Below are 21,410 nucleotides of genomic sequence, written 5' to 3'. Positions count from 1 at the left end.
CATGGATCTCCTAATTCTGCAGTTCACTTTTGCCTCTGTGGCAGCATCAACTGTAGAAACCCCCCCCCCCCATAGTGTTTCTGTCCAATTGTTGCTCATAGGGTTTTGTTGAGACTTACAAAACCACTAATTCTTTGCTCCTTTCTGGTCTCTGGGAAGTGTATATTCCTCTCCTGTTCACACTTGAGCAACCTGTCCCTCATCTTGGGTCTGAACAATGATGACTCATCAAAAGGGGAACCGATGAAGGACAACTTAAAGTTTTCTGCAAAACCATATAATCCGAGTCAGGACTGCCTCCTCATGGTAATGTCTGCCCCAGCCACTCTCACTGCTCCATCCTCCATTTCCGTGTTACCTTCATGGCTAATGAACTGACACTATGTACTGTTGCTACCTGCAACTCTAGTCTGTGATGTCAATCCCTGTTATGTAATTTTATCAGTGTGTCTAGTTTTCTTCAGTGGGTTACACTGAAAGCATGTCAACTGAGTCAGGAAATTTAAAACACTTATTGAAAAGTAGCCAACACAAAATTATATTTTCCCATGTTGCCTAAGAAATTTTATCGGGAAGGTGGATACCTGGGGTCTCTTCAAAATGTTCCCTCTTGGTGGCAGCCACCACCAAAAGGGAGTTTGTAAAAGGAGCCATACTCCAAGCAGGTATGTCCTTGGGTTGCTTGAGGATGTTGTCCACTTCCCTGTGGATAGGAATAGCAACACTAGCTTGTCTATAAGCCCTCTCTACATCCCAACTGATGTCATCTAGGGACGGGGGCCGCCCAAGACGTAGATGGGGCAAAGCAAAATTTTTCCTGAAGGCTCCCTCACTCACACTCTCTCTCTCTTTTGTTTCTTTGAATATTTAGGGTCTCTGATAAGAAGACAGGAAGTTATCCCATTCCTAAGTCAGGGTATTGTTATTAAAATTTGCAAAATTAGCATTGTTTTAATATTTGATGTTTGTCGAGATTGTTGTTCTCACCACCCACAACGTACCCAGAACTGCCTCCTCCTGCAGTTCATATGACGTTACATGTTTCATTATGCTTGAACATGCTTTGTGTTAGCCCATTTCCTCCTAGCACTATTGGAGCTATCTGTCTTTATTCCATGTTGCTCTAGTATATCCTGTTATTTTATTACTATGTCTCTCAGTATGCAGGATACTATACTTGCTATGTGCAGCTGTTTCAATGATTAATGTTACTTCTGTTCTTTTGTTTTCTTTGATTGCTATATCTGTTTTTTTTTTCTGCTTCTACTTTCTTAACTGTTGGTATTGGATAATCTCATGTGATCAAAACTTCTTCATTTCCAGATTTGTTGTGTTCCTTTTTCCAGTGCTCCTAAACTACATACAGTTTTGGAACATGCCTTTCAGTAATCACAAGATGTGCAACTGGTTCTAGTTCAACACTACATAATGCACATTTCTTATCTCCCATTTTTCTATGAGCTTTGTAAACCATCACTGTGTATGTAGTCTATAATGAGCTGTTAATATCAACATCTTCTGGTCTAAATTCACCTATCCTTAGCAATTCATGTGGGAAATCTTGATCAATATGTGGTTGTTTCAGGAGTTCTCTACACTTTCTGCTATAATTGTGGGCTTTTCAGTTATTACTTTTTCTGGTCATGTTCTTTATATTCTTTATTTTTTTTGTCTCTTTCTATTGTCACCTGATTTTTTTCTTCTGATTCAATTTCACTTAGGAGCTCTTCTTACCCAGTCACCTATGAAAATGTGCTTTTATTCATTTGGTCTGTCCTGGTTAACAAATATAACATTTATAAATAAATAAAAACGTCCATTCCTAGTCCTTCCTAAAATGCTTATGAAAATCTGAGCAAAGATGTTATTTTAGTCTTGTTTTTTGCATGATTTAGCACTTTCGCTATAATGGCATCTGATAGCTGTCACCAAATAAGTATGTATGCAGCCCCATGACTGCAGACCTATATGTATAATCGATTTCTAGGAAGACCACACCCTTTTCATACCAAAGGATATATACTTTTGCCATGCACTCATTTTAACATATCATTTGATAATCACCAAGTAATTTTCTTGTCCAATTGATCCAATGCTTTTTGGGGCCAGTCTAATCACACTAAAACTGTATACTAGAATAGGAAAAGCAAGCAGATTAATAGCTTGAATCTATTTCCTCAATATCAAGTCAGTTTAGGCTTTAATTTTCTAACCTATTCCTTACTAAACTTTGTTCTCATTTGTTTATGCTTTGTTGTAGACCCTTCTTCTATTCCTAGGTATTCACAATCTCTTTTGTTTAAGTTCTTTTATATCACATTCCTTTCCCACTTTGATATTTTTTGGTGCTTTAGTTTTCTTGCTGTAATTGCTACTTCTGCTCATTTATCAAGGCCAAATACTGTCTGCATATTGTCAGAGAATGTTTTAACTATATTTAGAAAGTGGACAAACTGTACATCAGCACCCTGATTGGAGAATGAACGTTCACCAGCAAGGTAATAATGTACAAGTAATGCATGCTGAAAAACGAGTCCCCCGCTTCATGGCAGCATATCAAGCTGCCGTGGAGCTAGGACTGAAAAACCTAACAGTCACTATTATTTTATGCTTGCTAAGCAGTGCTTCTGCTGTTTAGCGATTGTAAAATATATTAAAAAGAAAACTGAAAAACAAAAGTGTCTGTATGTGTGTGTGTGTGTGCGTGTGTGTGTATGCGTGCATGTGAGTGAAAGAGAGAACAATCAAGCCGTTATTTTACACTCGCTAAGTAGCGCTTTTGCTATTTAACGAGTGTAAAATCTAAATATAACAGAAAAAAGTGTGTGTATTTCTATTTCTGTTTGTGTGTGTGTGAATGCATGCATGAAAGCGAAGTGTGTGTGAGTGACCGAGAGCGAGCGATCCAACACTGGCAGCAGTCAAGAGGTTTATATACCTCTCACCTGTTAGATATGTTAATTGAATAAAAAGTAAAAAAAGGGGGAACAAAGGCTCAAAACAGGAACATATTCCTGTTTAAAAAATAACACTTGAAATAATAGGCTTGTATTAGCATGCATTTTCTGAAGTACAGGTGTGTGTGTGTGTGTGTGTGTGTGTATGTATGTGGGGGGGTGTCTGTGTGACAGAGTGAGAGACAGTGACAACAATGGAACACTGGCAGCAGCAGATAAGAGATTTGTGTACCTCTCAACCTTTTACCTCAAGAAATGTGGATAAAGACTGACATAAAGTGGGAACAAAGGCTTAATAATAGGAACAGATTTTAAATGTTATACTTAAAAAAATAAAAAGTAATTTAAAGAACAGGATTTGTGTTAACATGAATTTTCTGAAGGAAATAAAGTCTGAAAGTGAAATGTATGTCATTATTTAGTGACTTCAATACCCAATGACTGGCAAGAAACTTAGCAGTAAGGGACCAAAAAATAAAGCAAATATCTAGATTTTTTTTTAAAAGGATATATTTTGAATGTAAAATGCTTGCTCTAACACCATTTACATATGCTACAGTAACTTTGAAACATTATCCAGAGGAACTATTTTACATCCAAAATATATATATAAAAAAAAAAATATATATATATATATATATATAGTAATAAAAAATATAAATAAGTAAAACACAACAATTTTACACAGAACCCATTCTCTAAGTTCAATAATATACCAAGGCCCTTCCAGGGGTGTAGAGGCCAGACACCGCACACACTAACACACACCCTGTCGGGCATTATTGCTTGCGTAGTTGTGCTTTCAGGTGCTTGTCTGATAAGGTATGCAGTTTTAAATCATCCACAAAAAAAGAAATGAGATGTCATTTGTCAAGGTTTTTTCTTGAAATTAAGCTGTACTCATAGCTTAGTCTGTTAAGTAAACAGCTCAATGAGTTAAGAGCAAGGCAAAACAGTGGTGATAAATTGCTATGGAATATCCTTCTTTGCATTTTTAACCCTGGGATAATAATTTGGTCGCCATCATGACTCACTTATAAAGTGGTTTGCAGTGGCTGCTATGGAATTTATCAGAGTAAGGTGTATTTTATTTACATCTGTAAACATTCCATAATCCAGGCATTTGAAAAGCTATCAAATCCTTTTTTGTAATCTGTCAATGCCATGCTGCCTTTTTTAAGTTGTTTAATATGGCTTTGTTTAATATATTATCTTGTGCTCCATATATTTTTTGTACTGCCTGTCATTTTCCCGTGATTTATTTTTTCTAGGCAACTATAAACTCTCCATCAGTTCTTGTATACACTCTATATATTGTTGAAGGCAAGTTATTGGTTTATAGTTCTTAAAATTTATGTACTCACCATAACGTTCTATGTGAGTTGTCCATCTCATCTTCATTCTATACTGATGGGTTCGGAACACTCGGCCGCTTATTAAAGCTCGAGATCTGAAACTAGCTTGTAGCTCCATCCCTATCCCATGATGCTGCAGGGCTTTCCTCAGATCTGGTTTGCTGGTAAATTTATATTCTACTCTATAACTATAAACAGCTGTACATATTTATATCAAATCTACAAACCTGGACAAGTATATCACTGAACACTAAGACTTCCTTGATCCTCCAGGAGCTAATTGGATGGAGGTTGGAGAGTGGGACATAAGAATGAAGATGAGATGGACAGCTCACATGGAACGTTATGGTGAGTAAATAACTTTTGTAAATGAAGTTGTCCTGTCTCGTCTTCATTCTATACTGATGGGACAGCGTCCCTAGCACCATCTTTCCTGGGTGGCTCACGGGAGGATATTCTTCAGTACAGTGGACCCAAAGGAGGCTCTGTCCCTGGAGGCCAAGTCTTCTTTGTAATGAGTGATAAAGGTGTGAGTTCTTGTCCATGTTGCTGCTGCACAAATGGTATGTATCGGCAATCTTGCTTTAAAGGCCTGAGAAGTTGAGATGGATCTGGTGGAATGCGCCCTTGCTTTATTTGGCAACTGTTTGTCTGCTGACTGATAAATAAATGAAATACAATCTGACAACCATCTGGATAAAGTTGCCTTTGTTACTGCTAAATCTTTTTTGTTTTCAGAAAAAGAGACAAAGAGTTGGTCCAATTTCCTCTGTGTTTTTGTTCTATGCAAGTAGAAACGTAACTGCCTGTGAACATCATGCTGGTGAAGCATATATTCTGCCTTATTGCCAAACTTAGGGAAGAATACTGGTGGGTCTATTGACTGATATAGATTGAACTTCGAGCATACCTTTGGTAAAAAGGAAGGGTTTGTACACAGTGACACTCTATCATTATGAAAAACTATGTAGGGAGGTTTGATTGTTAAAGCTTGTAACTTTGACACTCGTCTTGCTGATGTGATTGCTACAAGAAAAAGTGTTTTCCAAGATAAAAATTTCAAGTCGCAAGATGATGCTGGTTCAAAGGGCAGTAGGATTATGCGAGAAAGAACAAAATTAAGATTCCACTGTGGCAAAGGCGGTCGTACTGGTGGTCTTAGCAAACTAGTTCCTCTCAGGAAAGCTTTTGAGAGTTAGAGATGTGATGTTTATAACTTCGTTCCCAATATGAAAATTGGATATTGCTGCCAGCTGGAACTGCATAGTTGCTGCAGCAACACTCTCATTAAAAAGCTTAGCTTGGAATTCTAAAATGAAAGCTAAGGGTGCTGAATAGGGGTCAGTGAGGTGCTGTGAAGCCCAGATTGAGAATCTTTTCCATTTGCTGTGGTACAGTTTCCTCGTAGAAATCTTATGACAAGAAATTAGTATGTGGCGAACCTCTGGAATAAAGTTGTGTAGCCTGGGTATATTGGGAATTGGAGCAGCCATGCTGTCAGTGATAGAGAGTGAAGAGATGGATGGAAGTTCCCCGACAGGTTTGTCAGACGGTCTGGCACTGGCTCCAGAACCCATGGTTCTTCCAGGAGATGAGGCTTCAGGAAGGAGAACCATATTTGACGAGGCCAGAATAGGGTTATTAGAATTAGGGTACTTACCAGACTGCTGGCTTTCTGAAGAACTTTTGGTATTAGAGGAAAGGGTGGAAATGCATAAAGGAGTCCCGGGGGCCAATCGTGTACAAGTGCATCCCTTGGGGACTCCCCCGGAGGGGGATTGGGGCAAAGTAGCATCTGCATTTTGCATTTGTGGCTGTGGAGAATAGGTCGCAGCAAGGCTGACCCCATCTACAGAATATCCTTTCCGCTACTTCTTTCTTCAGGGACCACTTGTGTGGCATCAGAATGGCTCTGCTTACTTTGTCTATTATCCTGTTGGATTTCCCCGGGATGTGCATTGCTATCAGAAAATGCTGGGAGGACATCACCCAGTACCATAATCTCAGGGCCACTTGACAGAGTGGGTAAGATCTGGTTCCTCCTTGTTTGTTTATGTACCACACTACTGACATATTGTCTACTTGTATTGCAATTGTACCAATCAGAAGAGATTCCTGGAATGCTTGCAACACCATGAGCACTGCTCTCATCTCTAGTACGTTGATGCGCAAATGAGCTTCGTGATCCTGCCAAGTGCCTTGGGCTGTTCTTCCCTGATAATGCCCCCCCACCCTATTTGGGAAGCATTTGTGGTCACTGTAGCTAATGGAACAGGGGGAGCAATGGGTCGGCCCATTGTTACTTGATCTGAATGAAGCCACCAACAAAAATCTTTCTTGCAGGTTTCCGTCAAAGTTATGAAATGGGGCATGGGTAACTCTTGCATGGACCATTGAGTGAACAGCATCCATTGGAGGATTCTCATGTGAAATCTCGCTAGGGGAATCACCATTATTGCTGCTGCCATAGCGCCCAATACTTTTAGGACTGTCCTTGCTTGTACTTTGGACTTGAAGAGGAGGCCCTGGATCTGGAGACAAAGAGTTTGGGCCCTTTCTGATTTTTTGTAATTCAGTGAAATGTCAAGTTGAGCACATAGTTCCAAGGTATTGTCCCTCACTTGAATAAGTGCTTGGTGGTGGCGGTTAGGAGTCAGTCATGTAGATATGGAAACATCCAGAATCATTGATGCCTCAGGTGAGCTGTGACTACTGCCATTCATTTGCTGAACACTCTGGGGGTGAGACCAACGGGCAGAGCTCAGAAATGGTAATGACTGGCTCCCAGCCGAAAGCACAGGTACCTCCTGGATGGCCTGTCCATTGTGATGTGATAGTATGCATCCTGGAGGTCTATCGAGCACATGCAGTTGTCTTTCCCTAAAAAGGGAAGTATGGACTGCAACATGACCATCCAGAACTTTGTCTTCTTTACTGGCATATTTATTCTGCTGAAATCCAATATGGGTCTCCAGTCCCCAGTTTTCTTTGGAACAAAAATAATCCTGAGTAAGTTCCGGATCCTATCTGGTCTGCGGGGACTGATTGGATGACTCTTTTTAGTTGCTTGTTCCCTGTGACTGGGTGGAACATCCGGGATTTTTTGTGTTTGTAAAGGTGACATTGTAAAGGGGATTGAGTAACCTCTGGATATAATGCTTTGTACCCATTTGTCTGTTATGCTTAGCCAGGCTTGTGGATACAAAGAAATACGATCCCAGACTGCTTCCAGAGATGGACAGATAGGCCACGATCCCAGACTGCTTCCAGAGATGGACAGATAGGCCTCCTTTCAGGAGCGCTGAAAGGGTTTACCAAAGTAAGAACTGCGGTCACCCTGGTTCTGCGGACCCCCTCTGACACGTGGGCAGCGTCTTCCATTATTACCTCCTCCTCTGCCCCTGGAGGAAGGTTCAGCCTGTGTATCCTGAAATGCCCTCTAGGATTTTCGGAACCACATTTTTCATCCCTTTTGACCCTTGGGATAGGATCTAGAAGTTGTGGAAAAACAGATTCCTATGGCAGAGAGAGTCTTTCCTTCTTGTTCACATTGGGTTAGTGTTTCCTTTACTTTAGGCCCAAACAAGGACAAGCAAAATGGGATGTTGACAAAGGATGACTTGAAGAGCTCCATGAAATTACACAAGTGCATCCAGGAATGTCTCCTAAAGACATTTCTGGAACCCGCTGACCTGCTCGCTCCATCAGCTGCATAAGATACGAGCCTCATGGATGAGTTGACCACTGAATTTAGGATGGCAACCTGAGAGGATACCTTATCTGCTACCCCCCGCAGCTACTGTACCCTGTAGAGTATCTCCTAGGTCTTTCAGTCTTGTAAAATGTGTGAGGTAGTTCAGGGACCTAAGGATGAAGGCCACTGAGGAAAACATGTGCTTTCCGTACCTGTCCATGGTCCTTGACTCCTTATTTGGGGGATGGACAGATGTAGAAGCCTCAGATAATTCCTTCTTTGTGGCCGCCACCACCACCATAGCATCTACAGGGACTCCTTTAATTAAAAAGGTTTTGTCATCAGGTGCAGTGATAAATTTGTTCGGCCTCTGAGGGACAGGGTCCACTGTATCTGGGAAATCCCACACCTTTCGAGACACTCATTCCATCAGTTCATCAAAAGGTGGAGGCACCCAGGTGGCTGAAGGTCGAGACCCAAAAGCCTTCAGGTACACGGACTCATCAGAAGGGGTAATGGGCTTCCAGCCACCTCTCTATCCAAGGATTTCCAAGATGTCCACAAAGGATACATCTTCAGAGGGCGACTGTGGGGACCCTTCCGACTCCTCAAGGTCTGTGTCTGATGTAATGGACTTATCTGGGGAGTTGATATGCTTCCTCTTGCATGTTTTCTTCTGGGGAACTTCTTCAGTAGGACATTCCGGAGTGGTTTTGGAAGAAAGGGTCTCACCCATTTTAGGCTTTCTGAGGCTCAGAGTCTCTACGCTGTTGGGTAATTGCCTGTGCAGAGACAGATACCGGTGCTTTCTGGGACAGAATGCTTAGTTCCGACAGTATAGATGATGTCCATGGGGACAGAAATCTTCTCATGGCTGCAAAGGCCCCCCTCCCATGGCCCGTGACAACCCTAGGTTTAAAAGAATCTGATGATCCCCCTGGTGGGGGTTGGCTTCAAAGCCGAGCTCACTCGAGCTGAGGCTCCAAGGGGTAGAGTTGGAGCCGAAAGAGTCTCAGTCTGACTGTCCCCACCTGGACCCAACCTGTGAGTGTCAGCTCCTAGATACCTCAGAGGGCTCTGAGGTAGTCAGAGTGATCGGAAATGAAGAATCTTTAGCAGATCTCATTTCCATTGGTTTCATCACTGTCGGTGCCAAGCTTACCAACACCAAAACTAGAACTGGAGTCAGAGGAGGAACGGAACATACAGAAATGGGCACTGTCAGCTCTGAGCTCACCTGAGTCTGTCCCAAAAACAATTTAGCAAGCGCCGGTGTCTGCAGTAATCTCTGCACCACACGTTCCACATCGAATTGTGATAAGCTCCTGGAGGATCTGGAAGATGGAGCCGATGCCACTGATTGGAGTCGGGGAGACCGGCTCCAAAGTAGGTGAGCAGCTGCGGACTGTATAGACCATCAGTTCCGACAAACATGGAGCCAAAACATTAGGTCTGTCTTTGTCAGATTTTTTAGAGGTTGTCAGAGACATCCTGGACTGTTTTGTTGATGGCTCTGATGATGTAGAAGAAGAAGAAGAAGAAGGAGACAACCTCTTTGCATGAGGTTTGGGTGAACTTTGAGCTTTATCCAAGGCTTCCTCAAAATTTTAATTTAATTTATTTATTTATTTTGCATTTGTTGACCAGGCTAGGCTACCTGGATTCATGTCCATTTTCAGTAGAGGCTCGAGGAGAAAAGCTCCGAGAAAAAAAAAATTATACATAGAGTCCATAAAAACAGTGGAAAAAAACAAAAAAAATTACAAAATTATTGCAACTGCTTAGCAAAAATAATTACAAATTAGTTATAAGGTTACACATAGAAGACAGATTATTTTATAGATGTATTAAAAGAAAAAATAAAAACATTTACAGTACAAGAGTTTCCTCAGGACAGTCACACATACAGTCAGATAGAAAAAATTTGTGATTTTAAGACAGTGTAGAGCATAGAGAAGTATCAGAAAAAAGTTTTTAATTGAGAAGTATTTAGACAAATTGGAGAATTAGTATCAATCAGGATTAAAGCAGGGGCAGCGCCATTGGTTTTTAATGAAGATTTTCAATTTTTTCTTGAAAAGGTTGGTGGAAGTCAGGGATGTTATTTCTCTTGGAAGTTTGTTCCAAGTATTGCCAACAGCATTTGAGAACAGGAAGTCCCCGGATTTGTTAATGGATTTTATGGTGGCTACTTGTAGCTTATTTGCGGATCTTAGGGTGGGTAGATTTTTATAGGAGTTAAACAGGTTACAGAGTATGGGAGTATTTGTAGGATGATGTATGATCTTGTGGATAAAAATGAGTTGCTGGAAAAGTATTTGGTTGTGAACTTCCAGCCATCCTTTAAGATTATGGCAATGGTGGGTATGAAAGGGGGCACCAGTGGCAAATTTGGCTATGTTGTTGTAGGATGTTGCTAGTTTATTTAGGTTGCTTTTGGATAAGTTAGTATAAATAGGGGAGATGTAGAGAAGGGTGGAAGTGAGGTGGGTCTGAGCAATGGAAATCTTAGCAGAGGCTGTGAGAAAGGGCTTGATCCTATAAAGGAATCCAATTTTTCTGTTAACTGATTTAATAGTTGCATTAATGTGTGTGTTAAAGTTCAGATTGTTGTCAGTTGTTACACCCAGGAGTTTGGTGGTGGTCTCAGGAGCAATTTCTATGCCATTATTTGATGTAACTATGAAATTTATAGGAAGGGATTTCTGTGTGGGAGTAAAAAGTAATAATTTATTTTTTGGGGGTTGAGGAGGAGACATCTTTGATGGAACCAGTTTTCTACTAAGGTAAAGACTGTTTATGTATTGGATTGGAGTTCTGCTGGAGAAGATGCGGCACATATTAGAGTTGAATTATCGGCATATTGTATGCATGTAGCTTGGGGAAGGGATGTTTTAGATCATTAATGAAAGTAGTAAAAAGGAATGGTCCAAGAATTGATCCCTGTGGAACTCCAAGGGTGACTGGATGCTGAGAGGATAGTTTATTGTCCCACAGGACTGCTTGTTTTCTGTTTTCCAGGTAGGACTGGAACCATTGTACTAATTTAGAATCAAGAGATAGTATCCCTGTCAATAGTTGGTGGTTAACCATATGGAAGGCCTTGGAGAGGTCTATGAAAAGAGCAGAAGATAGCAGGTTAGTATTCCTATTTTTATTAATGCAGTCTGTAAAGGATAGAAGAGCAGTTGAAGTACTGTGGTAAGGTCTGAATCCATGTTGGCAGTCCACTAGTAGGTCATTTTGGAGGATATGATGCAGTAATTGATGGTGGATACATCTCTCCATAATTTTTGCTAAAGGAGAGAGAAGGGCTATGGGGCGGAAGTTTGAAAAGTCATTAGAGGTACCTCCCTTATGCAAGGGGATAATATATGAGACTTTCCAGATGGATGGCACATAGGATTCTGAAATGGTTCTGTTTATTAAGCTAGAAATAGGGTAGGCCAGTACACCAGCTGCAATTTGCAGGTATTCAGCTGGGAGGAGGTCAGCTGATGGTGTACATGGTTTAAGTTTGAGAAGTAGGGAGTGTATGAGAGATGTTGGAACAGGCTGGAGGTTAAATATCTGGGGCAATTAGTTAGTGAGGATGGTTTGGTGGTGGTGACAGGTGGTAAGGTATTTGCTAGTGATTGTACTGTTTCAGAGAAAAATGTATTAAAGGTGTCAGCAATTTGGTTGGGAGAAGATTGAGTTAAGTTAGAGGGGGTGGGTGTTTTGGACTGTCCTGGGTGGAGTAGTTTATTGATTCCTGACCAGAACTTTTGTGGGTTTTGCTGTTGGGTCTGTTGGAATTTGAGTTAGTAGTTCTTTTTGTCAAGGAATATAGATTTTTTTTTATGGTATTATGAAGTTTTCTAAAGTTAAGGTGGTCAATAGGGTTTTTAGTTTTTCTCCATTTGGACCAGAGTTTATTTCTTAGTTGAATGTTAAGCCTTGTGTCTTTAGACAGCCAGGGAGCTGGTTTATTTTTAATTCTAACAGTGCAGGTGGGAGCATGGAGGTCTAGGATTTGCAAACATTTTTTGTTAAAGAAAGAAACTGCATCATCAAGAGGTAGGTATTTTAGGGGTGACAAATTGCAGGCTTTGAGCTCAGCTTGGAAGTTATCTGGGTTGAAGTTTGTCTTATTTCTAGTATTTCTAAATGCTATTTGATTGTGAAAGTGGGTCTTTTGCCTAGTAATGAAAGTAGAAGAGTGGTCACATGTCGTCGGGGAGTATACCTGTTTTATAGGCATGGGGTTTACTATTAACTAGTATCCAATCTAATATGGTTTGTTTCTTGCTAGGTTTGTGGGTTCTGGTAGGGAGGGTAATGGTTTGCTGGAAGCCAAATAGGTTTATATGAGTAGTTGGGTTGACAGTGGTACATCCATTCCAATCAATATTGAAACCACCAAGGAGTACGGTTTCTTGTGGTAGGAACATGGAAAGTCAGCTGATGGTATTTTCAAGAGTACTGATGTTATTACCTGGGGGGATATATGAGCAAATAATGTATATAGCTTTTTTTGTATTAATTTTGAGTTTAGAGGTTAGAATTTCAGCATTATTAGATGGTGGTGGATGGGTATCTAGTGCTGTGACCTTCAATTCAGATTTGAACAGTATTGCTACCCCACCACCATTTTTGTTTAGACAGTCATGTCTGAGAATGTTATAGCCTGGTGGGACAATTTGTGGGTTTAAGCCACGTTTCAGGGAGGCATAAGATGTCAAATGAATAGGTGTCTAATAGGGCATGTAGTTGGGGTATTTTATTATTAATACTACGTATATTTAGGTGACCTATAAGTAGAGAGTCTGGGCTTTTTGGGGAGCGGGAGAGGAGTAGAAATATTTGCTGGAGAAGTATTAAGGGTAGTATAGTTAGGACCAGGGTTTGGGTGGATGTCACCATGTAGCAGTAAACAATTATGAGGGTTAAATGAAAGTTTGATACGATTACTGAGAGAAGGGTCTGCTTTTCTCAATTGATGATATTTAATATGGGTTAGTCTATGAAACTGTGGTAGAAGGTAGGATGAAGATGTTATGTTGCTGTGTGTTAGAGAGGTTATAGGAGAGAGTGGGCTTGTTTGTTTTAGGGGGAGTTGAAATTTAGCAAAGGTTAGGGATTCATAACAAGTTAGTTCGTGAGATATCAATAGAAAGGTTAGCCCAATGGATAGGCGAAGAATGTTAAGGTGTGTTGACCAGCAGTGGCTACATATAGTGAGGGGTAAAGGGAAGGGGAGATTAAGAATAATTGGCAGAATTGAAGACCAGTTGTGTGGTGGGGTAAGAGATGGACCATTAGCTGTTAAACAGATTGGGTTAACAAAAGGAGGCAAAACTTGTTAACTGATAAGAGCAATGGAGGTGGTTGATTGGTTGCTGAGTGTTGGGGGTGTGGCTAGGGAAGTATAAGGTCAGGTGCACTGAGGGTGGGTGGGATTTGGGGGTAGGGTAGGGAATTGGAGTGAGCCATAGGTTCATAGGTAGGTACTAGGCTATCGGCCCAAGGGCCTATGTAAGCCTAGCCAACAAGGTTCCCTGGCTTACAGCACCCAAGAAAGTTATTTTCCTGTGCCACTGTTGAGCAGAGACATGGAAGTGATCCCTGGGATGTATTTCCTATTTCCCAACCACTATGATTTTTCTTGAAGAGTGCTAATGCAGAACTTTGCTTGACATAGATGGGTAGCCTGTTCCAGAGTATGGTCTCTGGGACAGGAATCTATCCCTCCAGCATGTCCTGTTTGTTGTGGTGACAAGGTTTAGGTCCCTAGAGTGTGTAGCTCAGAGGGATTGGGATATCTTTAGGTGTAGCATGTCCAACAGCTCTGGGTTTGGCATAGCTTTATATGTTAGAATCAGAGAAATCCTGACTTTCCCAACGAAAATGCTCCCTGAGAGTATGCAAGGTTTCACCAAAAGAGAAATCCTCTGAGGAGGGAATGGAGTCTTCAGCATCAGAATCCTCTTTAGGTAGACAAGGGTAAATCCTGGTCATCAGAGGAAACAGAAAATTCAGAATCCTGGTCGGAAGTATCAAACTCAGTCCTAGGTCTCAGAGGTGGAAGGCTGGCTTCCCCTGATTAAAGTAATAAGGTCTTCAGCCATTCTTACCTGTTTTTAGGCATAGATCGAGATTTAGGCATTGAAGAAGAAGATGGCGTCTGTTTAATACACAAATCAGTTGGCCTGAATACACCCTCAGAAGCCGGTGCCTGCACAGCAGCTCCGGACCCATCCAAGGTAGAGACATCCGCAGGTTCCACAGTTGAAGCATCTTGCGACATACTGGACTCCTGATTCGCAGGCCTCTACTGCGACCCATTCGAAGTAGCGGGTTATCAGGGGCTGTGAAAGCTCCTCACTGAGTACCAGCGAACTGGTGACTGGCTTAGGAGAAGCATCGTTGGCAGCTCTGGACCTAGCCGGCCTGTCTCTGTCTTTATCTTTGCGTTTTTTCAGAATGCCGGTAGTCGGATGGCTGACCAAAGACATATCAGGATAATTGAACCGAGCACCAAAATATTTAGAAGTGTAAATATACCGATGACTGATAGTTCGTGGTTTAAATAAGGCACAAAACCGACAGCAAGGTACGTCGTGGTTAGGGCCTTGGCAAGGAATACAGTATGAATGAAAATCTTTATGAGGTACTTGCTTTCCACAAGTAATGCAATTATTTACTTTTACTGACATCGGTTAAGAGCAAGAAAAAGTTTCCCCAATGGGGTACTTGGCTTTTAGTTGAAGACTTCGGTTCTGAGACTCTAAAATGAAAAATTCAGGAGCCGGCCGACCGGCACTTGCAAACTGCTTCTGCTTCGGGCACCACACGGCAAGAAAGACTGATGTAATGACGTCGGCTGCATGTTTTACACCCCTGACGACCTGACATCATGGAAGAAGGAAAGTACAGTTTTGTACCTACCATAAATGTAGATGTTCGAGTGTATACCCTGCTACAGTTATCACACCTGGGCCATCCCGCAGCCAGACGGCCCCGCAGTCGGCCCAAATCCCAAAGTCCTGGTCCAGCAGGGTGAACGGAGCGGGTAGACCCAAAGAAAGAAAGTCAGCAGGACAGACAGTGTTAAAAACTATCTGTAAGATGAGGGTAAGTACAGAGGGTGGTAATCAGGCTGGTTAGAGGTGTGCTTAGGAGACTGTGTTGGGGGGAAATAGGATGAAGGTCAGAGGTAGGTAGGACTAATTAACAAGCAGTTTGAGAAAAAAAAGAAGGTGAAAAAGAAACCAGATATTAGTTATGGTGAGAGATTTTGGTGAAGAGAGGTTATAGGTGGGTAAAGACTGCTATCTAGTGGCCAAAATAAAATACGTGGGGTATTTCAAAATCCAAAATTCAAAAGAGGATTTAATTAAGCCTCTCAAAATCAACTTAGTTTTACGCTCTTGTAAAACCCTAGAGCTAAAAGAATGGCATATAGAACATATCTCCTGCAGATGGATAGCTCCTAAACGATAAATGCAGTCTGCATGTCCATCCGTTATGGACATTTTTTGGGAACACTTAGGACATTTTTTGAAACCAGAAGATTTCACCACTTTTTGCTTTGATATTATGGTAATAACGCTTTTACACACACACACTAAATACACCCTCTAACTTAAAAGTGAGCCAACTGAAAGGAAGGCTTTCTAGCTTAAATAAGCCTTACAGCACAATCGAAAGGACACACACACACACACACACACACACACACACACACACACACACACAGACACACACACAGACACACACACACACACACACACACACACACACACACACACACACCACTTCAAGTAATGTTAAACTATTGGTAAAGTGAAGCTGAATATCAGAAATCAAATTTAAAAAAAAATATATATATATATATATATATATATATATATATACACCCATACACTAAACTACAAGCTAATACACAGCTCTATACTAAACACACTGCAAGCCAATAAACAGGGAGTAGGGATATGAGGGTTAAGTACAAACGACCCTCAAAAAACACATGAAAGAATGCAATTTCTAGAAATATATATTTAAAGAGCTACCGAGACGGCTTATCTATCAAAATAAAGGCCTAAACACGGCAGCCTGAAAAAAACACACTCTATGTAATAACTAACTAACAACTATTATAATATCTAAACACACTAAGCACACTAACTAGGAAAACCAGAAAATTTAGCTAACGATAACAAGTTTGAAAGAAGAAAAAACTATTTTATACTCAGCTCGAGCTTGTCATTGATCCGATCTGTTTCAGCGGCAAACAAGATCTGAGGAAAGCATGGCAGCATCATGGGATAGGGATGGAGCCACAAGCTAGTTTCAGATCTCGAGCTTTAGTAAGTAGCTGAGTTAGAACCAAGGATCGGTTCCAAACCCATCAATATAGAATGAAGCGAGACAGGACAACTTCACATCATGAGGTTTTCTAGTTCAGAGCCTTTCTTAACTTTGTCTCAAGTCCTTGTAACTGTTACTTCAGTCCATTTCATATCCATTATATTAGCACTTTTTACTGCTTCTTTTAACTCCTTTATCCATTCAGCATCTTTATTATGCACATCATGATCATCATAAGTACTTCCCAAAATATACTGATTTTTATGAGAGTTGTCAGTTTATTGCTCATTCTGTACTTTTCTTTTATATTTTCTATATAAATTACAAGCTTTCTGCCTGTGTTGATATTTTTAGTTTATTATTGGAAATTGTTGAACATAAAGCATACCCTGTCTACATGTTATGTGCTACTATTATTAAGAGGCCATCATACATCTTTCTTGTAATTTGTGATAACCTATTCATATTCCTTTTTCTATATTCTTCTAATAATGTGACTTCTTGTCTTAGTTGCTTTACAGTTCTTTCTATTTGATGTTCCTATAGTGGCATTCTGTTTGTTTCTCCCTTTCCCTTTTTAATCTGAATTTTTTGGAATACTTTACCTGCTATTAGTTTAAGGACACAGTAGTATATTCCGTTTATTTCCATAACATTAAATTAATCTCTCTTAGTTATTCTAATTGCTGTGCTACCCTGTTTTAAAAGTCTTCCAACACTTTGGGTCTTATTCACTTTCTGAAGTCTCTTTCAGACATATTTTAATATGACTGTCCATTTCTTATAGGTTCATAGGTGTTTACAAGGCTAACGACCACAAGGGTTCTTTAAAGCCTAGCCATGCACCCCAAATCTCTGACAAGTTCTGATACCCTTGATAAGTGTAAGCATGAGCCTGGGAGATGAAACCTTTACAGGCTACCTCTGTCCATTAGAGACATAGTTGCCAAAGCAGGGATGAATTTCTGGTTCCCATCCAATTGTCCAAGTTCCACTTGAATTGAGTTAGGGAGGAAGTCCATTTCACATGGATGGGGAGCCTGTTCCACAGACGGGGTAGTCTCTGGGGTACATACCTATCTCTCCAGCAGGTCTTATTTATATCACAGGCAAGGTTTAAATCTTTAGAACGGACAATTCTGGTGCTGTTTGTTTTGTGGATATGCAGGATGTCCATCAAAGTGGGGTCTAACAATGCCCTGTATCCCAGGCATAGATCTCCTCAACAGCCTGTAGGAGACAGAATATAGGGATAGGGCCTTGAGGTGGTCTGAATAGGACATATTTTTTATGCCCTGTATTCTTTGAGTGAGGAACCTCTGTGGACGTTCCAACTGTAGGATATGCCTTGTTAGGTACATACCAAAGGGGGCATTGTACTTAATGATAGGTCTGATGAATGCCAAGTATAGTGGAACAATGACTTCCTTGGACTTAGATGCCATACCTTTGTTTATATGTTGCGCAAAGTACAGTTGTATACACTTACCATAAATGTAGATGTTCGAGTGTATTCACTGTTGCAGTCCTAACAAATGGGTTGTCCGGCTCCGGTAGCCCTCAGTCGGCCAGAATACCAAAGGTAAGTAAAAATGACGTTGGTTGCCATCGGTTGTAAAGGACATCAGAGTGTCCGATACAAAAGGAGGCAGCTGACGTCACTTCCTCAGTCTTTCTTGCCATAACAGTCAGGAGCCCCCAGAAAATAAGGATTAAACCAAAAAACAATTTGACAAATAAATTAAGCCTGTACCACAGGAAAAGAGAATAGTTGAGGACCACAAAAAGGGTGAAGGAAAGAAGGAAAAGTACAGTTGTGTACACTTACCATAAATGTAGATGTTCGAGTGTATTTACTGTTGCAGTCATTACATTTGGGTTATCTGCTTGCAGGTAGCTCTCAGCCGGCCTGATTATCGAAGTCTTGAGTTCTACATCGGATGCTGTCTCTTCTTCCATGACGTCAGGTAGTCAGGGGTATAAAGTATGCAGCCAATGCCATTACATCAGTTTTTCTTGCCCCAGATGTCAGGTGCCCCCATAATGGGAAGCAATTATATACAAGGTTACACCTCCAAAAAAAAGCGAATACACCAGAAAGCTTAAATACAGTAAACAAGAAGAAAGGTACAGCCAATAGACGTCAGGGGGCTGGAGGGAGAGTAACCAGGATTGCAACAGTGAATACACTCGAACATCTAGATTTATGGTACGTGTACACAACTGTACTGTGTTCTTCGTGTTTCACTGTTGCAGTCATTACATTTGGGTAGATTCCCAAAACTAAGGAAGGGAGGAGGCAATTAGAGAGCATTAGGACCAGCTATTAGGCCCTGCAAGACTGCAGTGGCAAAACCAGCAATGGATTTAGAAAAAATAGGCAAGTGGTAATGCTTGCTGAAGGTATGCACAGAACTCCAGGTAGCAACTTCTAGGATGTCCCTGGTAGGAAAGTACAGTTGTGTACACTTACCATAAATGTAGATGTTCGAGTGTATTCACTGTTGCAGTCATTACATTTGGGTTATCCTGCTGGCAGGTTGCCCTCAGTCGGGCTGAATTCCAAAGTCTTGGGTCCTGCGTCGGTTCCTGTCGCCTCTTCCCTGACGTCAGGTCGTCAGGGGTATAAAAGATTCAGCCGACGCCATTGTATTCAGTTTTTCTTGCCCCAGATGTCAGGTGCCCCAAATGTGTAGGCTAAAATTATGTAAATAAAACATACATGCACCAAAATAAGTTTTACCTTCATCTAAAAGCAAATACACCACCTAGGTTGTATAGATTAGAGAAGTAAATATAAGTTCCAGCAAAAATAAGGGGGATGGCGGGTGGGTAACCTGGACTGCAACAGTGAATACACTCGAACATCTACATTTATGGTAAGTGTACACAACTGTGGTATGTTCTTCATGTTTCACTGTTGCAGTCATTACGTTTGGGTTGAGTCCCAAAGCTATGGTTGGGGGGTTGGAGCTAAACAGCATTAGGAGCGGCTATGAGGCCCTGCAGAATTGCAGTGGCAAAGCCTACCCTGGATTTAGAGTAAAGAGGCAGATTGCAATGTTTTGTAAAGGTATGCACTGAACTCCAAACAGCAGCCTCTAAAATGTCTTTGGTTGGCAGTCCCCTGAGAAAGCCTGCAGAAGTGGCTGCAGCTCTGGTTGAATGTGGCCTAATGCCCTTAGGCACTGGTTTGCCAAGCTGTGAGTAGCAGAAACAAATAGAGTGACATATCCACTTTGAAATAGTCTGCTTGGAGATAGCCTTTCCTTGTGATGCTGTGGCATATGCCACTAGTAATTGTTCTGTCTTTCTGAAAACTTTAGTTTTGTCCAAGTAGAATCTAAGTTGCCTGTACGTCCAAAGAATGCAGAATTTTCTCCCCATAGTTCTGTGGATTTGGATAAAAAGTTGGCAAATGAATTGTTTGGTTAAGAGCTACACTGGATACCACCTTAGGCATAAATGTAGGGTTAGTTCTCAGAGAGACCCTGTCTGGATAAAAAATGATAAAGGGTCCCACAGCCATGAGAGCCTGTAACTCTGAAACTCGTCTTGCAGAAGTTATTGCTAGGAGCAGAGCTGTTTTCCAAGATAAGAACTTTATATCTGCAGTAGCAGCTGGCTCAAAAGGAGGTAAGGTGAGTTTTTTCCAAGACATAATTGAGGTCCCATGCAGGTATTGGCGTTCTCATTGGAGGCCTTACGTTTTTGGCTCCTCTGCTATACTGCCATAATAAAGGATGAGAAAAGAGTGGTGGCTCTGTATTGTAATGAGCCAAAATGGCAGAGGCATGGATTTTAATTGATGAAAAAGATAGGCCTTTGTCCAGCATCTCAGTTAAGTATTGCAAAATATGAGGAATATTTGGGGCAGCTGTATCATTTCCTTGAGCTTGGTTCCAAGCACAAAATGTCTTCCATTTCCCAGCATAGGATTTTTTAGTACTAGGCCTTCTAGCTTCTAAAATGACATCCATCACAGCTTTACTGAGAGGTGTGGTTTGTATGGCTACATTATCCGCCATGCTGCCAGGTTGAGGGTCCTGAGTTGGCTGTGCAGAATCTGATTGTTTTGCTGGGACAGTAGATGAGGTATTTGAGGTAAGGTCCAGGCTGGGCATTGGGACAAGTTCCTTAAGAATGGATACCAGTACTGGTGTGGCCAGTCTGGGGCAATCAGAATCATTTTTGGTTTCTCCTGCCTGAATTTTAGGAGTACCTTGGGGAGGAGAGGCAGTGGAGGAAAGGCATATACTGATAGGTTTGTCCAGTTAAAAGATAAGGCATCCACTTTCCAAGATTGTCTGTGATAAGTCCTTGTGCAGAATCTTTTTAGTTGATTGTTTTGAGGGGAGGCAAAAAGATCTATGTCTGGGCATCCCCATTTCTTTGTTATAATGCTGAAGACTTGTGGATCCAGGTGCCACTCATGGGGATCCATGAGGTTTCTGCTTAGTTCGTCTGCCAGAGTATTTTCCTTTCCTGGCAGGAATTGTGCCTGCAGATGAACTTGGTAAGTCAATGCTGTGTCCCATAAAGCCATGGCTAGTTTGCACAGGGGATAAGAATGAGTGCACCCTGCTTGTTTATGTACCACAAGACCGTGGTGCTGTCTGTCTTTATCAGTAGTTGTCCCGGATGAAGTAGGTCCTTGAAGGCTGTCAGGGCATTTTGAACAGCTAGCATCTCTTTTTGATTGATATGTAGATGCTTTTGGTTTGTGGACCACGTGCCCTGAATGCCTCTTCCTGCCATGTGTGCCCCCCAGGCATAATCTGATGCATCCGTCGTTAGGCTCTGCCTGGCTGGGGGTAGTGAGAATGGCTGTCCCTTGTTTCGGTGACAAGCCTTCACCCACCATCGAAATTCCTGTTGCAGGCAGGGAATTAGAGTAATCATTGTTTTCAGACTGGCAATGTGCCCAGACACTTTTTAGGTACCATTGAATTTTCCTCATATGCAGTCTTGCATATGGAATTAGTAAGATCCAGGATGCCATGAAGCCCAAAGCCTGCAGAATTTTTCTTGCAGATAACTGGGCCTTTGTTG

The sequence above is a fragment of the Protopterus annectens genome, chromosome 2.part1 (genome assembly GCF_019279795.1).
Source record: "Protopterus annectens isolate FY-2018-M chromosome 2.part1, PAN1.0, whole genome shotgun sequence".
Taxonomy (NCBI): Eukaryota; Metazoa; Chordata; order Ceratodontiformes; family Protopteridae; genus Protopterus; species Protopterus annectens.
The sequence above is the reverse complement of the archived record's forward strand: the minus strand, read 5'-3'. Positions refer to the sequence as shown.